The 18,647-nt window shown below is 40.9% G+C and overlaps 1 protein-coding gene across 1 annotated transcript in view; it reads right to left on the reverse strand.

Annotated features, from left to right (window-relative positions):
- Positions 1 to 16,530, reverse strand: part of LOC110520551 (beta-galactoside alpha-2,6-sialyltransferase 2) — a 129,418-nt gene extending 112,888 nt beyond the window's left edge. The window contains exon 1 of the mRNA XM_036975116.2: positions 15,720 to 16,530. The gene's annotated coding sequence lies outside the window, so the exon portion shown is untranslated. The remainder of the gene's footprint in view (positions 1 to 15,719) is intronic.
- Between the last annotated feature and the right edge of the window lie 2,117 nt (positions 16,531 to 18,647).

Consider the following 18,647-nt stretch of genomic DNA (forward strand, 5'->3'; position numbering starts at 1 on the left):
TGTTAGTACTGTTATGGTTATGTTATTCCTGGTATTGTGTTAGTACTGTTATGGTTATGTTATTCCTGGTATTGTGTTAGTACTGTTATGGTTATGTTATTCCTGGTATTGTGTTAGTACTGTTATGGTTATGTTATTCCTGGTATTGTGTTAGTACTGTTATGGTTATGTTATTCCTGGTATTGTGTTAGTACTGTTATGGTTATGTTATTCCTGGTATTGTGTTAGTACTGTTATGGTTATGTTATTCCTGGTATTGTGTTAGTACTGTTATGGTTATGTTATTACGTTAGTACTGTTATGGTTATGTTATTCCTGGTATTGTGTTAGTACTGTTATGGTTATGTTATTCCTGGTATTGTGTTAGTACTGTTATGTTATTAAAGTTAGATGTTATTACTGTTATTATGTTATGATTTATTACTGTAATGGTTATATTATGTCAGTATTGTTATGATATTACTGTTATGTAGTGACTTACGGTATTATTGACATTAAGTTATAACAGTGGTGTGTGTTTGTATTGGTGAGTTATAAGTGGTGGGTGTTTGTATTGTTGTTGAGTTACTGAATAAATGCAAATCCCACATTATAACAGATCCCAAGAGTTTAGATTATCAAAAAAAAGAAAAAAAAGAGACGCCCTTATTATAACTCAACAATACAAACACCCACCACTGTTATAACTCAACAATACAAACACCCACCTCTGTTATAACTCAACAATACAAACACCCACCTCTGTTATAACTCAACAATACAAACACCCACCTCTGTTATAACTCACCAATACAAACACCCACCACTGCTATAACTCAACAATACAAACACCCACCTCTGTTATAACTCACCAATACAAACACCCACCACTGTTATAACTCAACAATACAAACACCCACCACTGTTATAACTCAACAATACAAACACCCACCACTGTTATAACTCAACAATACAAACACACACCACTTATAACTCAACAATACAAACACCCACCACTGTTATAACTCAACAATACAAACACCCACCTCTGTTATAACTCAACAATACAAACACCCACCACTGTTATAACTCAACAATACAAACACCCACCACTGTTATAACTCAACAATACAAACACCCACCACTGTTATAACTCAACAATACAAACACCCACCACTGTTATAACTCAACAATACAAACACCCACCACTGTTATAACTCAACAATACAAACACACACCACTTATAACTCAACAATACAAACACCCACCACTGTTATAACTCAACAATACAAACACCCACCTCTGTTATAACTCAACAATACAAACACCCACCACTGTTATAACTCAACAATACAAACACCCACCACTGTTATAACTCAACAATACAAACACCCACCACTGTTATAACTCAACAATACAAACACCCACCACTGTTATAACTCAACAATACAAACACCCACCACTGTTATAACTCAACAATACAAACACCCACCACTGTTATAACTCAACAATACAAACACCCACCACTGCTATAACTCAACAATACAAACACCCACCACTGTTATAACTCAACAATACAAACACCCACCACTGTTATAACTCAACAATACAAACACCCACCACTGTTATAACTCAACAATACAATCACACACCACTGTTATAACTCAACAATACAAACACCCACCTCTGTTATAACTCAACAATACAAACACCCACCACTGTTATAACTCAACAATACAAACACCCACCACTGCTATAACTCAACAATACAAACACCCACCACTGTTATAACTCAACAATACAAACACCCACCACTGCTATAACTCAACAATACAAACACCCACCACTGTTATAACTCAACAATACAAACACCCACCTCTGTTATAACTCAACAATACAAACACCCACCACTGTTATAACTCAACAATACAAACACCCACCACTGCTATAACTCAACAATACAAACACCCACCACTGTTATAACTCAACAATACAAACACCCACCTCTGTTATAACTCAACAATACAAACACCCACCACTGTTATAACTCAACAATACAAACACCCACCACTGCTATAACTCAACAATACAAACACCCACCACTGCTATAACTCAACAATACAAACACCCACCACTGTTATAACTCAACAATACAAACACCCACCACTGTTATTACTCAACAAGACAAACACCCACCTCTGTTATAACTCTCCAATACAAACACCCACCTCTGTTGTAACTCACCAATACAAACACCCACCACTGCTATAACTCAACAATACAAACACCCACCACTGCTATAACTCAACAATACAAACACCCACCACTGCTATAACTCAACAATGCAAACACCCACCACTGCTATAACTCAACAATACAAACACCCACCACTGCTATAACTCAACAATACAAACACCCACCACTGTTATAACTCAACAATACAAACACCCACCACTGCTATAACTCAACAATACAAACACCCACCACTGCTATAACTCAACAATACAAACACCCACCACTGTTATAACTCAACAATACAAACACCCACCACTGTTATAACTCAACAATACAAACACCCACCACTGTTATAACTCAACAATACAAACACCCACCACTGTTATTACTCAACAATACAAACACCCACCTCTGTTATAACTCACCAATACAAACACCCACCACTGCTATAACTCAACAATACAAACACCCACCTCTGTTATAACTCAACAAGACAAACACCCACCTCTGTTATAACTCTCCAATACAAACACCCACCTCTGTTATAACTCACCAATACAAACACCCACCACTGCTATAACTCAACAATACAAACACCCACCACTGCTATAACTCAACAATACAAACACCCACCACTGCTATAACTCAACAATGCAAACACCCACCACTGCTATAACTCAACAATACAAACACCCACCACTGCTATAACTCAACAATACAAACACCCACCACTGTTATAACTCAACAATACAAACACCCACCACTGTTATAACTCAACAATACAAACACCCACCACTGTTATAACTCAACAATACAAACACCCACCTCTGTTATAACTCAACAATACAAACACCCACCACTGCTATAACTCAACAATACAAACACCCACCTCTGTTATAACTCAACAATACAAACACCCACCTCTGTTATAACTCTCCAATACAAACACCCACCTCTGTTATAACTCACCAATACAAACACCCACCACTGCTATAACTCAACAATACAAACACCCACCACTGCTATAACTCAACAATACAAACACCCACCACTGTTATAACTCAACAATACAAACACACACCACTGTTATAACTCAACAATACAAACACCCACCACTGTTATAACTCAACAATACAAACACCCACCACTGTTATAACTCAACAATACAAACACCCACCTCTGTTATAACTCACCAATACAAACACCCACCACTGCTATAACTCAACAATACAAACACCCACCACTGCTATAACTCAACAATACAAACACCCACCACTGTTATAACTCAACAATACAAACACCCACCACTGTTATAACTCAACAATACAAACACCCACCACTGTTATAACTCAACAATACAAACACACACCACTGTTATAACTCAACAATACAAACACCCACCACTGTTATAACTCAACAATACAAACACCCACCACTGTTATAACTCAACAATACAAACACCCACCTCTGCTATAACTCAACAATACAAACATGTATTGTATGTATTGTATTGTTGAGTTATAACAGTGGTGGGTGTTTGTATTGTTGAGTTATAAGTGGTGTGTGTTTGTATTGTTGAGTTATAACAGTGGTGGGTGTTTGTATTGTTGAGTTATAACAGTGGTGGGTGTTTGTATTGTTGAGTTATAAGTGGTGTGTGTTTGTATTGTTGAGTTATAACAGTGGTGGGTGTTTGTATTGTTGAGTTATAACAGTGGTGGGTGTTTGTATTGTTGAGTTATAACAGAGGTGGGTGTTTGTATTGGTGAGTTATAACAGAGGTGGGTGTTTGTATTGTTGAGTTATAGCAGTGGTGGGTGTTTGTATTGGTGAGTTATAACAGAGGTGGGTGTTTGTATTGTTGAGTTATAACAGAGGTGGGTGTTTGTATTGTTGAGTTATAACAGTGGTGTGTGATTGTATTGTTGAGTTATAACAGTGGTGGGTGTTTGTATTGTTGAGTTATAACAGTGGTGGGTGTTTGTATTGTTGAGTTATAATAAGGGCCTCTCTTTTTTTTCTTTTTTTTGATAATCTAAACTCTTGGGATCTGTTATAATGTGGGATTTGCAGTTATTCAGTAACTCAACAACAATACAAACACCCACCACTTATAACTCACCAATACAAACACACACCACTGTTATAACTCAACAATACAATCACCCACCACTGTTATATTACCCAGTGGTGGGTGTTTGTATTGTTGAGTTATAAGTGGTGTGTGATTGTATTGTTGAGTTATAAGTGGTGGGTGTTTTGTATTGTTGAGTTATAACAGAGGTGGGTGTTTGTATTGTTGAGTTATAAGTGGTGTGTGTTTGTATTGTTGAGTTATAAGTGGTGGGTGTTTGTATTGTTCATGCTTAGATCATGCTTCATTCACCATAGAGAAGAATAATACATGTTTACAACTGCTAATTGATCACATGGTGCCAGAATGAATGCATTCATTATAGAACGTTATGAGGGTTTGTAGAATCCCTGAAGGGCTGTGATCTCCACAACAGAACATCTGCATTAGTGTTCCAGAACATATGTTCTAGCTCATTATAGTGGCATGCAGGCTGGCACCTCTTTCTCTTTGTAGCTGGCTATTTATGGGGGTGAACTGGCTGGGCCACGCTCCCCCTGGGGGGGGGTGTTGTAAAGCCCACAGGTGTGCAGTGCTACCTCTCCCCTGAACCCCCACACCACCTACAAACACACCAAGAACTGCACACACACCCCACAACCCCCTGGTATAACTACAGAAGGACACTCTTGTGACATCTGCTGATGTCCTCTGAAGGACAGATGTGTGATACTAGGATATTCAGCGCAGCATAGCAGATGCAGTACAGTACAGCACACTACCTTATCATGACTTTCCCCTCCCCACCACAGTAGAAAAGGAAAGAATCGGCTACGTTGTCTGAAGATTTGAGCAAGTACATAGGCAGAGATATCTGTCCTTAATTGGAGGGTTATGAGCCCAGCCTTCAAAGGAGGAGGGTTGCAGTCATCAAGACCAGCTGGGGCCCTCACTCTGTCTGTCTCTGTCTGTGTGTGTGTGTGAGAGGGGAGGAGGATGAGGACATGGGGGCCAATGAGAAACACGTGGGAGAGGTAAGTAGACAGTAATAATTGGTTATAAACACCCTGAGAAGTCATATAGGAGCTTTAGAGGGACGTTTGTTTAGCTGTTGTGTCTATAAGTCATCTGTTTTTCAGTGTGGTATACTGTCTATGTAAAGACTCGTTTGGGCAATGCAACTAGAGCAGGAAAAACTCATTTTTCTAGATGCACCTAGTTGGCAGAGAGAGGTCAAGCTGTCAGAAGAGATGTGCATCCTAGTTCAGCGGTCGTGTTCTGTGGTCGTAGTTTAGTGAAACCACACACCCTCGTATAGTCCACCAACCCTAACATGTGAAAGCCTGTGATGTAATCAGCTCAAATCCTGTTAACTTCTCGCTGGAACATAATGTTTTAGCACCTGTGTGTGTGTGCACGCACTTCACCTCCGGGGCTATCAGAGGTTATCCGAGCCTGTCTAAGCCCCTTATGTAATTGACTGTCTCTTGTCCTGTGATTAGTGGTCATTTATTGCGGGCCGTAGTCAATCAAAATAGATGGCTGAGTTTCCCAGCCTTCCAGGCTAAGACAACTTCTTAGACGTCTTGTCCTGCGGTGTTGCAGGATTAGAAAACATTTTCTATTCAAAACATATATAATAATTTCAAACCTCACTGCGAGGCAGTGCCTCAGACCGCTGCGCCACTCGGGAGGCATAACATTATTTTCCTACTGCACAAACATGTTTTTTCTCTCTGTCATCGCCTCTAGACAGTCCACTCCCCTGGGTGAGGTCACCTGAGATATTCTGGTCCCCCAGAGCGTTTACAGACGGTCATCCTTCCTATGGACATTACTCCCAAATGGCCCTCCAGAGGATGATGAGAACGGCGTATAGCGGCCAGGGTGAAGTGTCCTTTAAGTGTCCCTGTGAGTTGACTCAGTCCACTTCTTCAAATGTCTGTACCGCTGCCAGCCCCTGTATTTATGGGCCAGAATGGGAGATGTAGTGCTGCTGTAGAGCTGGGATCCTTTCACAGGACCTTGTTCCTGGCCAGGCTGCGTTTCAGAGCACTCAGCGGTCTGTCTCCACAGCCCAAAGGCTGTCATTAAAAGACGTGTGATTTATCAGAGAGAGGATGCGCTGTGAAGGTCGCAATTACACAAGAGACCATGCACTGCCTGGACTCTTGTCTTGTCTGTCCTCTGTTCTCTTCCCTTCCAGGGTTTTCTCTGGATCAAAAAGGGGCTTAGGTGGTGGGTGCGGCAGGGGGCGTGGCAATGGGCACGGTCAGAACGACTGAAGAGGCCCCCCATCTTGACCTTGTGGAGAATTGTTTGCATTTTTAAAGCACATTTTCTGAAATTCTACACATTTTGCCTTGGAGCTGACAGAAAATGTTATGGTTTTAAAAAACCTTTCCTGCGATTTGACATGGAGCTGAGAAAACATTGTGCATCGTTAAAGCTAATTTCCTGCAATTTTGTGCATTTTGACAAGGCTAATACTGTTTGTTTTTGGTTGTGTTTCAGATATTTTTTTCCTCAATAGAAAATAATGGTAAATAATGTATTGTGTCATTTTGGAGTCACTTTTGTTGTAAATAAGAATAGAATATGTTTCTAAACTCTTCTACATTAATGAGGATACTACCATGATTAGGGATAGTTCTGAATGAAACGTCAATAACGTGTCACACCCTGACCTTAGTATTCTTTGTTTTCCTTGTTATTTTGGTTAGGTCAGGGTGTGACATGGGTGATGTATGTGGGTGATGGGTGATACATCACCCATGTCACACCCTGACCTAACCAAAATAACAAGGAAAACAAAGTCTAGGGTTTTTTGTATGTTTATGGGGCTGTCTCCATTCTAGGTATTTTGTATGTCTATGGTTGCCTAGATTGGTTCTCAATTAGAGGCAGCTGTCTATCGTTGTCTCTGATTGGGAACCATATTTAGGCAGCCATATTCTGTGGGTACTTTGTGGGTGATTGTTTCCTGTCTCTGTGTTCTCTGCACCAGATAGGACTGTTTGGGTATTGCCACGTTTGTTATTTTGTATTTTGTGTAGTGTTCACGTTTTTCGTCTTTCATTAAAATATGTTGAACACTAACCACGCTGCATTTTGGTCCGATCCCTACTACACCTCTTCAGACGAAGAGGAGGAAATCAGCCGTGACAGAATGTGAACTATTTTGCAACCTGTATGGCACAGCCGTCCATTTTTTGGACCTCAAGTGAAACTGGTATACTTTTTGTTATTTATGACAAATTTGTTTTACCAGTTTTGGTCTTTAATACAGCACCGACAAACAAGTTCCTTCCCCCTTCCACTTTCCACATCCATTTTTGCAAAAATGATGTAATTAGTTGGTTGTAATTTTGGATAGAGGAGACATTTCCATATATTTTTGTTAGGTGCATGTGTGACAACTCCACCAGTCCAATTTATGATATAATTTTTTAAAGATGGCAGTTTTTTACATTTTTCACAAAAAAAATTATATATATATTTATTTTTTATTTAATCAATTTGTATATTTGAGTTTTACTATAATATTTGTTCTGTCTTTTCTGGTGGATGAAACTGAAATAGTAACCAACTTTCTAAGGCTTGTTTTAAAAATAGCGATATTTTGGAGATTATTTCATTTTCAAATAATGGAAAGTGAGAGGTAATCTGAATAAAGGGAAAAAGATCATTCTTGAACATCGGGTTGGCCATTACTAATCTGCTAGAGAATCAGTTTGGATTTAGGTATAGCTTTTGTATGACTGAAGCCTTTAGTGAGAGGTCTAATGATTTAATATTTAATTATTTCTGCCCTCCGAATTAATATTCATTATATAAATAGTCACTCTCTCTTTTCCTCTCTCCCTCCTTATTTATCTCTCCCTCTCCATTTTAAATTAAATGTCCTCCACTCTCATACTTACAGGAAGTCTTTACCCTTCCCATGGTGCACTGGTGGGTGGTGGAGGACTAAATTGGTGCTGTGTGTGTGTGTGTGTGTGGGTGTGTGGGGGGGGGTCCATCCAGGTGGCTGCTAAATATAAGCATAGTTACAAAGGTAGAGGGACACAGTTTGGTGCTGTTGGGGATTGTTTGTTATAAGCCTTATGATCTAACAACCAGGTGGAGCACTGACACTGTGTGTGTGTATGTGGGCGGAGGGCTGGCTGGCTTTCGGCCTGACACAGGCCCTCCCCGTTCTGAGCCACAGGTCAGGTGTGAATCCTGTGGAACAGATGGAAGGTGATACAATCACAGATGTGTGAATGGGGTGTATGTGTGTTGTTGGAGAGGGTTCTGGTCCCCTATGGTACATCTTATCTAGGGTGTAATTCATTCAATAACAAATATGTGAAAATAATACCAATTACAGTACTAGCACAACGGTACCTGTTTGAGAGTATTTTAGCACTACAAATGCAGACACTGCCATTATAAAGATGATCATCATTAATATTACACTTTCCAGGTGTTCAAAGTTCTTTCCATGGTACAGTATGGGAACAACTCACCTCGTTTTCTTTTCACTAACAATGTGATGGTTTAGTAAGAGATTGCTACAGGGGGAGGATATTTAGACAGAGACCATAATCCAGTAATAACCATAATAACAGTCATAACATAATGACATACTAACAGTACTAACATAATAACCATTATAACTAACATAATAACAATAATAACAGTAGTAACATAATAGCCATAATAACAGTAATATCCTAACAGGAATAACAGTAATATAAGTCATAAGATATAACATAAGTTATTACATCTCAGTAATAACAACCATGACATTAATATCATAACAGTAATAACAGTCATAACTAGAGGTCGACCGATTATGATTTTTCAACGTCGATTACGATACCGATTATTGGAGGACCAAAAAAGGCCAATACTGATTAATCGGACCATGTAGTGTTGTAATTGTCATATATATATATATATATATATGACAATTACAACAATACTGAATGAACAATGAACACTTTTATTTTAACTTAATATAATACATAAATAAAATCAATTTAGCCTCAAATAAATAATGAAACATGTTCAATTTGGTTTAAATAATGCAAACGAAGTGTTGGAGAAGAAAGTTAAAGTGCAATATGTGCCATGTAAAAAAGCTGACGTTTAAGTTCCTTGCTCAGAACATGAGAACATATGAAAGCTGGTGGTTCCTTTTAACATGAGTCTTCAATATTCCCAGGTAAGAAGTTTTAGGTTGTAGTTATTATAGGAATTATAGGACTATTTCTCTCTATACCATTTGTATTTCATATACCTTTGACTATTGGATGTTCTTATAGGCACTTTAGTATTGCCAGCCTAATCTCGGGAGTTGATAGGCTTGAAGTCATAAACAGAGCTGTGCCTCAAGCATTGCTAAGAGCTGCTGGCAAACGCATTAAAGTGCTGTTTCAATGAATGCTTACGAGCCTGCTGCTGCCTACCACCGCTCAGTCAGACTGCTCTATCAAATATCACATCATATACTCAATTATAATAAAAACACACAGAAATACGATCCTTTGGTGATTAATATGGTCAAATCTGGAAACTATCATTTCGAAAACAAAACGTTGATTCTTTCAGTAAAATAAGGAACCCTTCCGTTTCGCAACTAGCCAGGTGGACCAAACTGTTGCATATACCCTGACTCTGATTGACCTGAACGCAAGAGAAGTGACACAATTTCCCCTGGTTAATATTGCCTGCTAAAATGAATTTCATTTAACTACATATGCAGGTTAAAAATATATACTTGTGTAGTGATTTAAGAAAGGCATTGTTGTTTACGGTTAGGTACACTTGCACAACAATTGTGCTTTTTCGCGAATGCGCATTTGTTATATCATTAATTAACAGTTAATTAAGAACACATTCTTATTTTCAATGACGGCCTAGGAACAGTGGGTTAACTGCCTCGTTCAGGGGCAGAACGACAGATTTTCACCTTGTCAGCTCGGGGGACCCAATCTTGCAACCTTACAGTTAACTAGTCCAATGCAATAACAACCTGCCTCTCTCTCATTGCACTCCACAAGGAGACTGCATGTTACGTGAATGCAGTAAGCCAAGGTAAGTTGCTAGCTAGCATTAAACTTATCTTATAAAAAACAATCAATCATAATCACTAGTTAACTACACATGGTTGATGATATTACTAGATATTATCTAGTGTGTCCTGTGTTGCATATAATCTGACTGAGCGTACAAGCATCTGACTAAGCAGAAGTAGGAGCGTAAACATTCATTCAAACAGCACTTTTGTGCATTTTGCCGGCAGCTCTTCGTTGTGCGTCAAGCATTGCGCTGTTTATGACTTCAAGCCTATCAACTCCCGAGATGAGGCTGGTGTAACCGAAGTGAAATGGCTAGCTAGTTAGCGCGCGCTAATAGCGTTTCAAACGTCACTCGCTCTGAGGCTTCTAGTAGTTGTTCCCCTTACTCTGCATGGGTAACGCTGATTCGAGGGTGGCTGTTGTCATTGTGTTGCTGGTTCGAGCCCAGGGAGGAGCGAGGAGAGGGATGGAAGCTATACTGTTACACTGGCAATACTAAAGTGCCTATAAGAACATCTAATAGTCAAAGGTTAATGAAATACAAATGGTATAGAGGGAAATAGTCCTATAATTCCTATAATAACTACAACCCAAAACTTCTTACCTGGGAATATTGAAGACTCATGTTAAAAGGAACCACCAGCTTTCATATGTTCTCATGTTCTGAGCAAGGAACTTAAACGTTAGCCTTTTTACATGGCACATATTGCACTTTTACTTTCTTCTCCAACACTTTGTTTTTGAGTTATTTAAACCAAATTGAATTTATTATTTATTTGAGGCTAAATTGATTTGATTGATGTATTATATTAAGTTAAAGTGTTCATTCAGTATTGTTGTAATTGTCATTATTACAAATAAATATATTTTTTTTTAAAACGTCCGATTAATTGGTATCGGCTTTTTTGGTCCTCCAATAATCGGTCTCGGCGTTGAAAAATCATAATCGGTCGACCTCTAGTTATAACTCAACAACCTACAAACACCCACCACTGGTATAACTCAACCATACAAACACCCACCACTGCTATAACTCAACAATACAAACACACACCTCTGCTATAACTCAACAATACAAACACGCACCACTGCTATAACTCACCAATACAAACACCCATTGCTGCTATAACTCAACAATACAAACACACAGCTCTGCTATAACTCAACAATACAAACACACACCTCTGTTATAACTCAACAATACAAACACCCACCACTGCTATAACTCACCAATACAAACACCCATTGCTGCTATAACTCAACAATACAAACACCCACCTCTGCTATAACTCAACAATACAAACACACACCTCTGCTATAACTCAACAATACAAACACCCACCACTGCTATAACTCACCAATACAAACACCCATTGCTGCTATAACTCAACCATACAAACACCCACCACTGCTATAACTCAACAATACAAACACACACCTCTGCTATAACTCAACAATACAAACACACACCTCTGCTATAACTCAACAATACAAACACACACCTCTGCTATAACTCAACAATACAAACACACACCTCTGCTATAACTCAACAATACAAACACGCACCACTGCTATAACTCACCAATACAAACACCCATTGCTGCTATAACTCAACAATACAAACACACAGCTCTGCTATAACTCAACAATACAAACACACACCTCTGCTATAACTCAACAATACAAACACCCACCACTGCTATAACTCACCAATACAAACACCCATTGCTGCTATAACTCAACAATACAAACACACACCACTGCTATAACTCAACAATACAAACACACACCACTGCTATAACTCAACAATACAAACACACACCACTGCTATAACTCAACAATACAAACACCCACCACTGCTATAACTCAACAATACAAACACCCACCACTGCTATAACTCAACAATACAAACACACCACTGCTATAACTCAACCTATAAATACCAACCCGTGTTATAATTTAACACAGACACACACCCCTGTTGTCATTCATCAACAATACAAAGACACACCCATTAAACTGTCCTGCTGCACACAAATAACTAGGGCTGAGAATTGCCAGGGACCTCACGATACGATATTACCATGATACTTAGTTGCCGATAACATTTGTACTGCAATTCTATATGTATCACGATTCTACAAATATGTATTGTGATCCGATACTAAGATTTTAATGCCTTTCGATGTTCCAAACATATCGGTCACTGTTATGTCTGCAGCAGAGGGACAAGAGAGAGCCATGAAAAACAAGTATTGATATAGTATCGTCTAAAATAACATTGTGACACAGAACTATTGATGATTTTTTTGCCCCATCACTACAAAGAACACACTACCAAGGTAGCAGAGTTCCCTCAGCAACCACAATCAGTAAAATCCCTCTGGGTTTCACCTTCTCCATGCTGCAGAAGGACACCATTTCAAAAGAGTGAAACTGTGACTCACACTTTGTTTTGGTATCGGGATTTTACTCGTTGTTTTTTGCATTCATCACACATCACCTTAGAAATGCTGTTGGTTCAAGGACTGTAGGTTGATCCAAAAATAGATAGGTGTATGCTGCTGAATATATTACACAGAAATCATGTTTCTTTCATTCCTCACCTCTTTTTCCGACAGATGAGTCTTGGTTTTGATTTGTTAGGTGATGGCTCGCTGTTCTAAAACAAACGTAGCCCTGTCTGTAGATCCCAGACAAAGAAAGAAGGAATCCGACCACTTCAAAGCCTCTACCACATACACTCCCAAACCAAAACTGTTAGCTAGCTTATGGGGATAATTCCTAAAACTCTTCGTCCTTGGCACTTGTGTCTTTTCATTTCTCATAATTTCTCTCAAAATGGCATAACTACCGGCACTTCGTTCAATTTGTCTAATACAATGGACCATAACACTGTTGGGGTTTATTCAAACAGCTGTTAAAGCCAATAATGCTACGGTTTAAATGGTCCGGACAGACGGCAAAAAACAGACGGCAATGTTTTTTTTCTTCTTTTTTACAGATAGCCAGGGGGGCACTCCAACACTCAGAAATGATTTACAGATAGCCAGGGGGGCACTCCAACACTCAGAAATGATTTACAGATAGCCAGGGGGGCACTCCAACACTCAGAAATGATTTACAGATAGCCAGGGGGGCACTCCAACACTCAGAAATGATTTACAGATAGCCAGGGGCACTCCAACACTCAGAAATAATTTACAGATAGCCAGGGAGGCACTCCAACACTCAGAAATGATTTACAGATAGCCAGGGGGGCACTCCAACACTCAGAAATGATTTACAGATAGCCAGGGGGGCACTCCAACACTCAGAAATGATTTACAGATAGCCAGGGGCACTCCAACACTCAGAAATGATTTACAGATAGCCAGGGGGGCACTCCAACACTCAGAAATGATTTACAGATAGCCAGGGGGGCACTCCAACACTCAGAAATGATTTACAGATAGCCAGGGGGGCACTCCAACACTCAGAAATGATTTACAGATAGCCAGAGGCACTCCAACACTCATAAATTATTTACAGATAGCCAGGGGGGCACTCCAACACTCAGAAATTATTTACAGATAGCCAGGGGGGCACTCCAACACTCAGAAATGATTTACAGATAGCCAGGGGGGCACTCCAACACTCAGAAATGATTTACAGATAGCCAGAGGCACTCCAACACTCATAAATTATTTACAGATAGCCAGGGGGGCACTCCAACACTCAGAAATTATTTACAGATAGCCAGGGGGGCACTCCAACACTCAGAAATTATTTACAGATAGCCAGGGGCACTCCAACACTCAGAAATTATTTACAAACCATGCATTTAGTTGCAACAGCACCTCTTCAACCTCAGGAGGCTGAAGAAATTTGGCTTGTCACCCAAAACCCTGACAAACTTTTACAGATGCACAATCGAGCGCATCCTGTCGGGCCGTATCACAGCCTGGTATGGCAACTGTCCCGCCCTCAACCGCAAGGCTCTCCAGAGGGTGGTGAGGTCTGCACAACGCATCACCGGGGGCAAACTACCTGCCCTCCATGACACCTACAGCACCCGATGTCACAGGAAGGCCATAAGATCATCAAGGACAACAACCACCCGAGCCACTGCCTGTTCACACCGCTACCATCCAGAAGGTGAGGTCAGTACAGGTGCATCAAAGCTGGGACCGAGAGACTGAAAAACAGCTTCTATCTCAAGGCCATCAGACTGTTAAACAGCAATCACTAACATAGAGAGGCTGCTGCCTACATTGAGACCCAATCACTGGCAACTTTAATAAATGGATCACTAGTCACTTCATACAATGCACTCTAAATAATGGCACTTTAATAATGTTTACATATTTTACATTACTCATATCACATGTATATACTGTATTTTATACCATCCATTGCACCTTGCCTATGCCGCTCGGCCATCGCTCCTCCACATATTTATATGTACATATTCTCATTCACCCCTTTAGATGTGTGTATTAGGTAGTTGTTGGGGAATTGTAAGATTAAATTGTTAGATTTTACTGCACTGTCAGAACTAGAAGCACAAGCATTTTGCTACACTTGCACTAACATCTACTAACCATCTGTATGTGGCAAATACAATTTGATTTGATTTTAGTAACGTTAGTTGGATGGAGGACAGGACACCTCCAATCTCACATTATAGAAAGGCATGGTCCTCCTTAATCAAACGTACTTCTTATGCCACAGACAGGGTTTCACCACACACACACACACGCGTGGAACGTATGACCTTATATTGCTAATTTAACATGCAGTCTAAATAAATGAAATTGTCTAATTTCATGAGCTAACAGTACTGTGTTAAACTCAAATGAGTCAAACACAGGAAGGCGTAATATAATTGGACAGCTATGAACAGGCAAATATTTACATAAAGATTCCATACAAAGTAGGAAAGTAGGCTGTTAAATGTGTGATTTGGCTACAATGTTGCCGCACGAGGTATTGCATGCTTTAATTGGGATCCAAAGGATCCTAAATCTATCAAGTAGTAGGCTCATGAATGATGTTGATAGCCTAGGATAAAAAAAAAACTATTTTAACGGTGCAGTTGGCTATGGTTCTTTCATCATTCTGACCGTGCAAAGATAAACCCGTTAACCTAAACCGTTCAGGCTATTTATTTGCTACTGAATATTATTGCTTAATTATGTTTAATTTATATGTCCATTCTAGAAACCAAATCGACCGCTGGCTGAATCTCTTGTAGCCACATATTTTGCCAATTGACTGCTCGTCATTACAATGTAGTCTACCGCGGGGCTGTTAGCACAACGCGCTCTGAAGCGTGAGGAGCAACTGCCTGCAAATCCTGCGGGGAGCCATTAAAGCCTTACCTAGGAAATATGTCTGTCTTCATTGTTTTAGAAGGCAGGCTAGTGTCCGTTTTTTCCTCCGTTAACCGAGCTGTGCGGGCAGTGGTCCGGTTTCACAGCGCTGTTTGAAATCAGATTCATGAAAGCTGCACATTCGGTGTCGTCTCACATTGTCGCAAGCCTTTTTCGTGCACCCTCAGCATGAGAGTGGTGGGCGGAGCCTCGATGTCTCTTTTGCTTTGAGGTTGTAACCTAGCGTGAAATATATCGCCTTTGAGTGTTTGGGATCAACCACGAGTTTATTTGAAGCCTTCCTAAACATGAATAATACCTTGCGCCCAGTTCGTAGCGCATGGACTCTACAAGGTGTCCAAAGCGTTCCACAGGGATGCTGGCCCATGTTGACTCCAATGCTTCCCACAGTTGTCAAATTGGCTGGACGTCCTTTGGGTGGTGGACCATTCTTGATACACACAGGAAACTGTTGAGGGTGAAAAACTCAGCAGCTTTGAAATTCTTGATACAAACTTGATACGCTTGCCCCATACTACCATACCACGTTCAAAGGCGCTTAAATATTTTGTCTTGTCCATTTACCATCTGAATGGCACGCATACACAATACATCTCAATTGTCTCAAGGCTTAAAAAAAACCTTCTCTAACCTGTCTTCTCACCTACACTGATTGAAGTGGATTTAACAAGTGACATCAATAAGGGATCATAGCTTTAACCTAGATTCACCTGGTCAGTCTACGTCAGTGGTTCCCAACCTTTTTCAGTTACTGTACTACCAACTGAATGTTTCTCTGCCCGTAGTACCCCGTCATAGTGTATTTTACCAGTAGGCCTACGGTCTCATGACTCTTCTCAAGTACCCCCAGTGGGTAGGCCAAGAACCCCCCAGGGGTCCTAGTACCCCTGTGGTTAGGAAGCACTGGTCTAGGTCATGGAAAGAGCAGGTGTTCTTAATGTTTTGTACATTCAGTGTATAATAATACACTTTGATGTAGAAAATGGAAACTTAAATATTTCCCTCATAGGCCTGCTTGTGTGGTGACAACTCATAGCCTATCATGAAAAACTTGGAGCCTAATATGCTTGACTGCTAAATCTGTCAAATCAGTATTCAGACTTACATGATGAAGACATATTATCTCTAGGACGCTTAATAGCAAAGTCACATTTATATGTAGTCCCATGGAGGGAGGCATGGCTGTTGCATGTGTTTGTGTGTGTGTGTGTGTGTATCTTACTGACTTTTCCTAGACTTACCTTACCTGGTGCCCCTACATCACCTGGCGCCTTTGTGTGTGTATCGTGTGTGTGCTTTTGTGTGTGTGTATCGTGTGTGTGCTTTTGTGTGTATATCGTGTATGTGCGCTTTTTTCTGAGTATATCGTGTGTGTGTTTGTTTGAGCTCCACTTTTGGTTTGTGTGTGTTCGTCTTTCATGTGTGTGTGTGTGTGTGTGTGTGTGTTTAAACTGTCTGTGGGTGTGTGTTTTCCTGCGCCGCTGCCTGTGTGTTTGTTTGAGCTCCACTTTTGGTTTGTGTGTGTTCGTCTTTTATGTGTGTGTGTGTGTGTGTGTTTAAACTGTCTGTGGGCGTGTGTTTTCCTGCGCCGCTGCCTGTGTGTTTGTGCGCTGCTCACTTAATTGTCTCATCAGTAAATGTCAAACGTCCAAATGGCTCCACGTCCCAATTTATTTATTCATTTGTGCTCCATCAGACGCAGCCACTGCTGTAGCACACTGCAATTACAACAGAACACAGACATATTACCGTGAATAATAAATCACTACACAGAGAAAAGCTGGCCAGCCAGATGGCCATGTACTGTCACAGTTACACAGAGAGAAGCTGGCCAGCCAGATGGCCATGTACTGTCACAGTTACACAGAGAGAAGCTGGCCAGCCAGATGGCCATGTACTGTCACAGTTACACAGAGAAAAGCTGGCCAGCCAGATGGCCATGTACTGTCACAGTTACACAGAGAGAAGCTGGCCAGCCAGATGGCCATGTACTGTCACAGTTACACAGAGAGAAGCTGGCCAGCCAGATGGCCATGTACTGTCACAGTTACACAGAGAAAAGCTGGCCAGCCAGATGGCCATGTACTGTCACAGTTACACAGAGAGAAGCTGGCCAGCCAGATGGCCATGTACTGTCACAGTTACACAGAGAAAAGCTGGCCAGCCAGATGGCCATGTACTGTCACAGTTACACAGAGAGAAGCTGGCCAGCCAGATGACCATGTACTGTCACAGTTACACAGAGAAAAGCTGGCCAGCCAGATGGCCATGTACTGTCACAGTTACACAGAGAGAAGCTGGCCAGCCAGATGGCCATGTACTGTCACAGTTACACAGAGAAAAGCTGGCCAGCCAGATGGCCATGTACTGTCACAGTTACACAGAGAAAAGCTGGCCAGCCAGATGGCCATGTACTGTCACAGTTACACAGAGAGAAGCTGGCCAGCCAGATGGCCATGTACTGTCACAGTTACACAGAGAAAAGCTGGCCAGCCAGATGGCCATGTACTGTCACAGTTACACAGAGAGAAGCTGGCCAGCCAGATGGCCATGTACTGTCACAGTTACACAGAGAAAAGCTGGCCAGCCAGATGGCCATGTACTGTCACAGTTACACAGAGAGAAGCTGGCCAGCCAGATGGCCATGTACTGTCACAGTTACACAGAGAGAAGCTGGCCAGCCAGATGGCCATGTACTGTCACAGTTACACAGAGAAAAGCTGGCCAGCCAGATGGCCATGTACTGTCACAGTTACACAGAGAAAAGCTGGCCAGCCAGATGGCCATGTACTGTCACAGTTACACAGAGAAAAGCTGGCCAGCCAGATGGCCATGTACTGTCACAGTTACACAGAGAAAAGCTGGCCAGCCAGATGGCCATGTACTGTCACAGTTACACAGAGATAAGCTGGCCAG

The sequence above is a fragment of the Oncorhynchus mykiss genome, chromosome 3 (assembly GCF_057628025.1).
Source record: "Oncorhynchus mykiss isolate SJ-2025 chromosome 3, ASM5762802v1, whole genome shotgun sequence".
Lineage (NCBI taxonomy): Eukaryota > Metazoa > Chordata > Actinopteri > Salmoniformes > Salmonidae > Oncorhynchus > Oncorhynchus mykiss.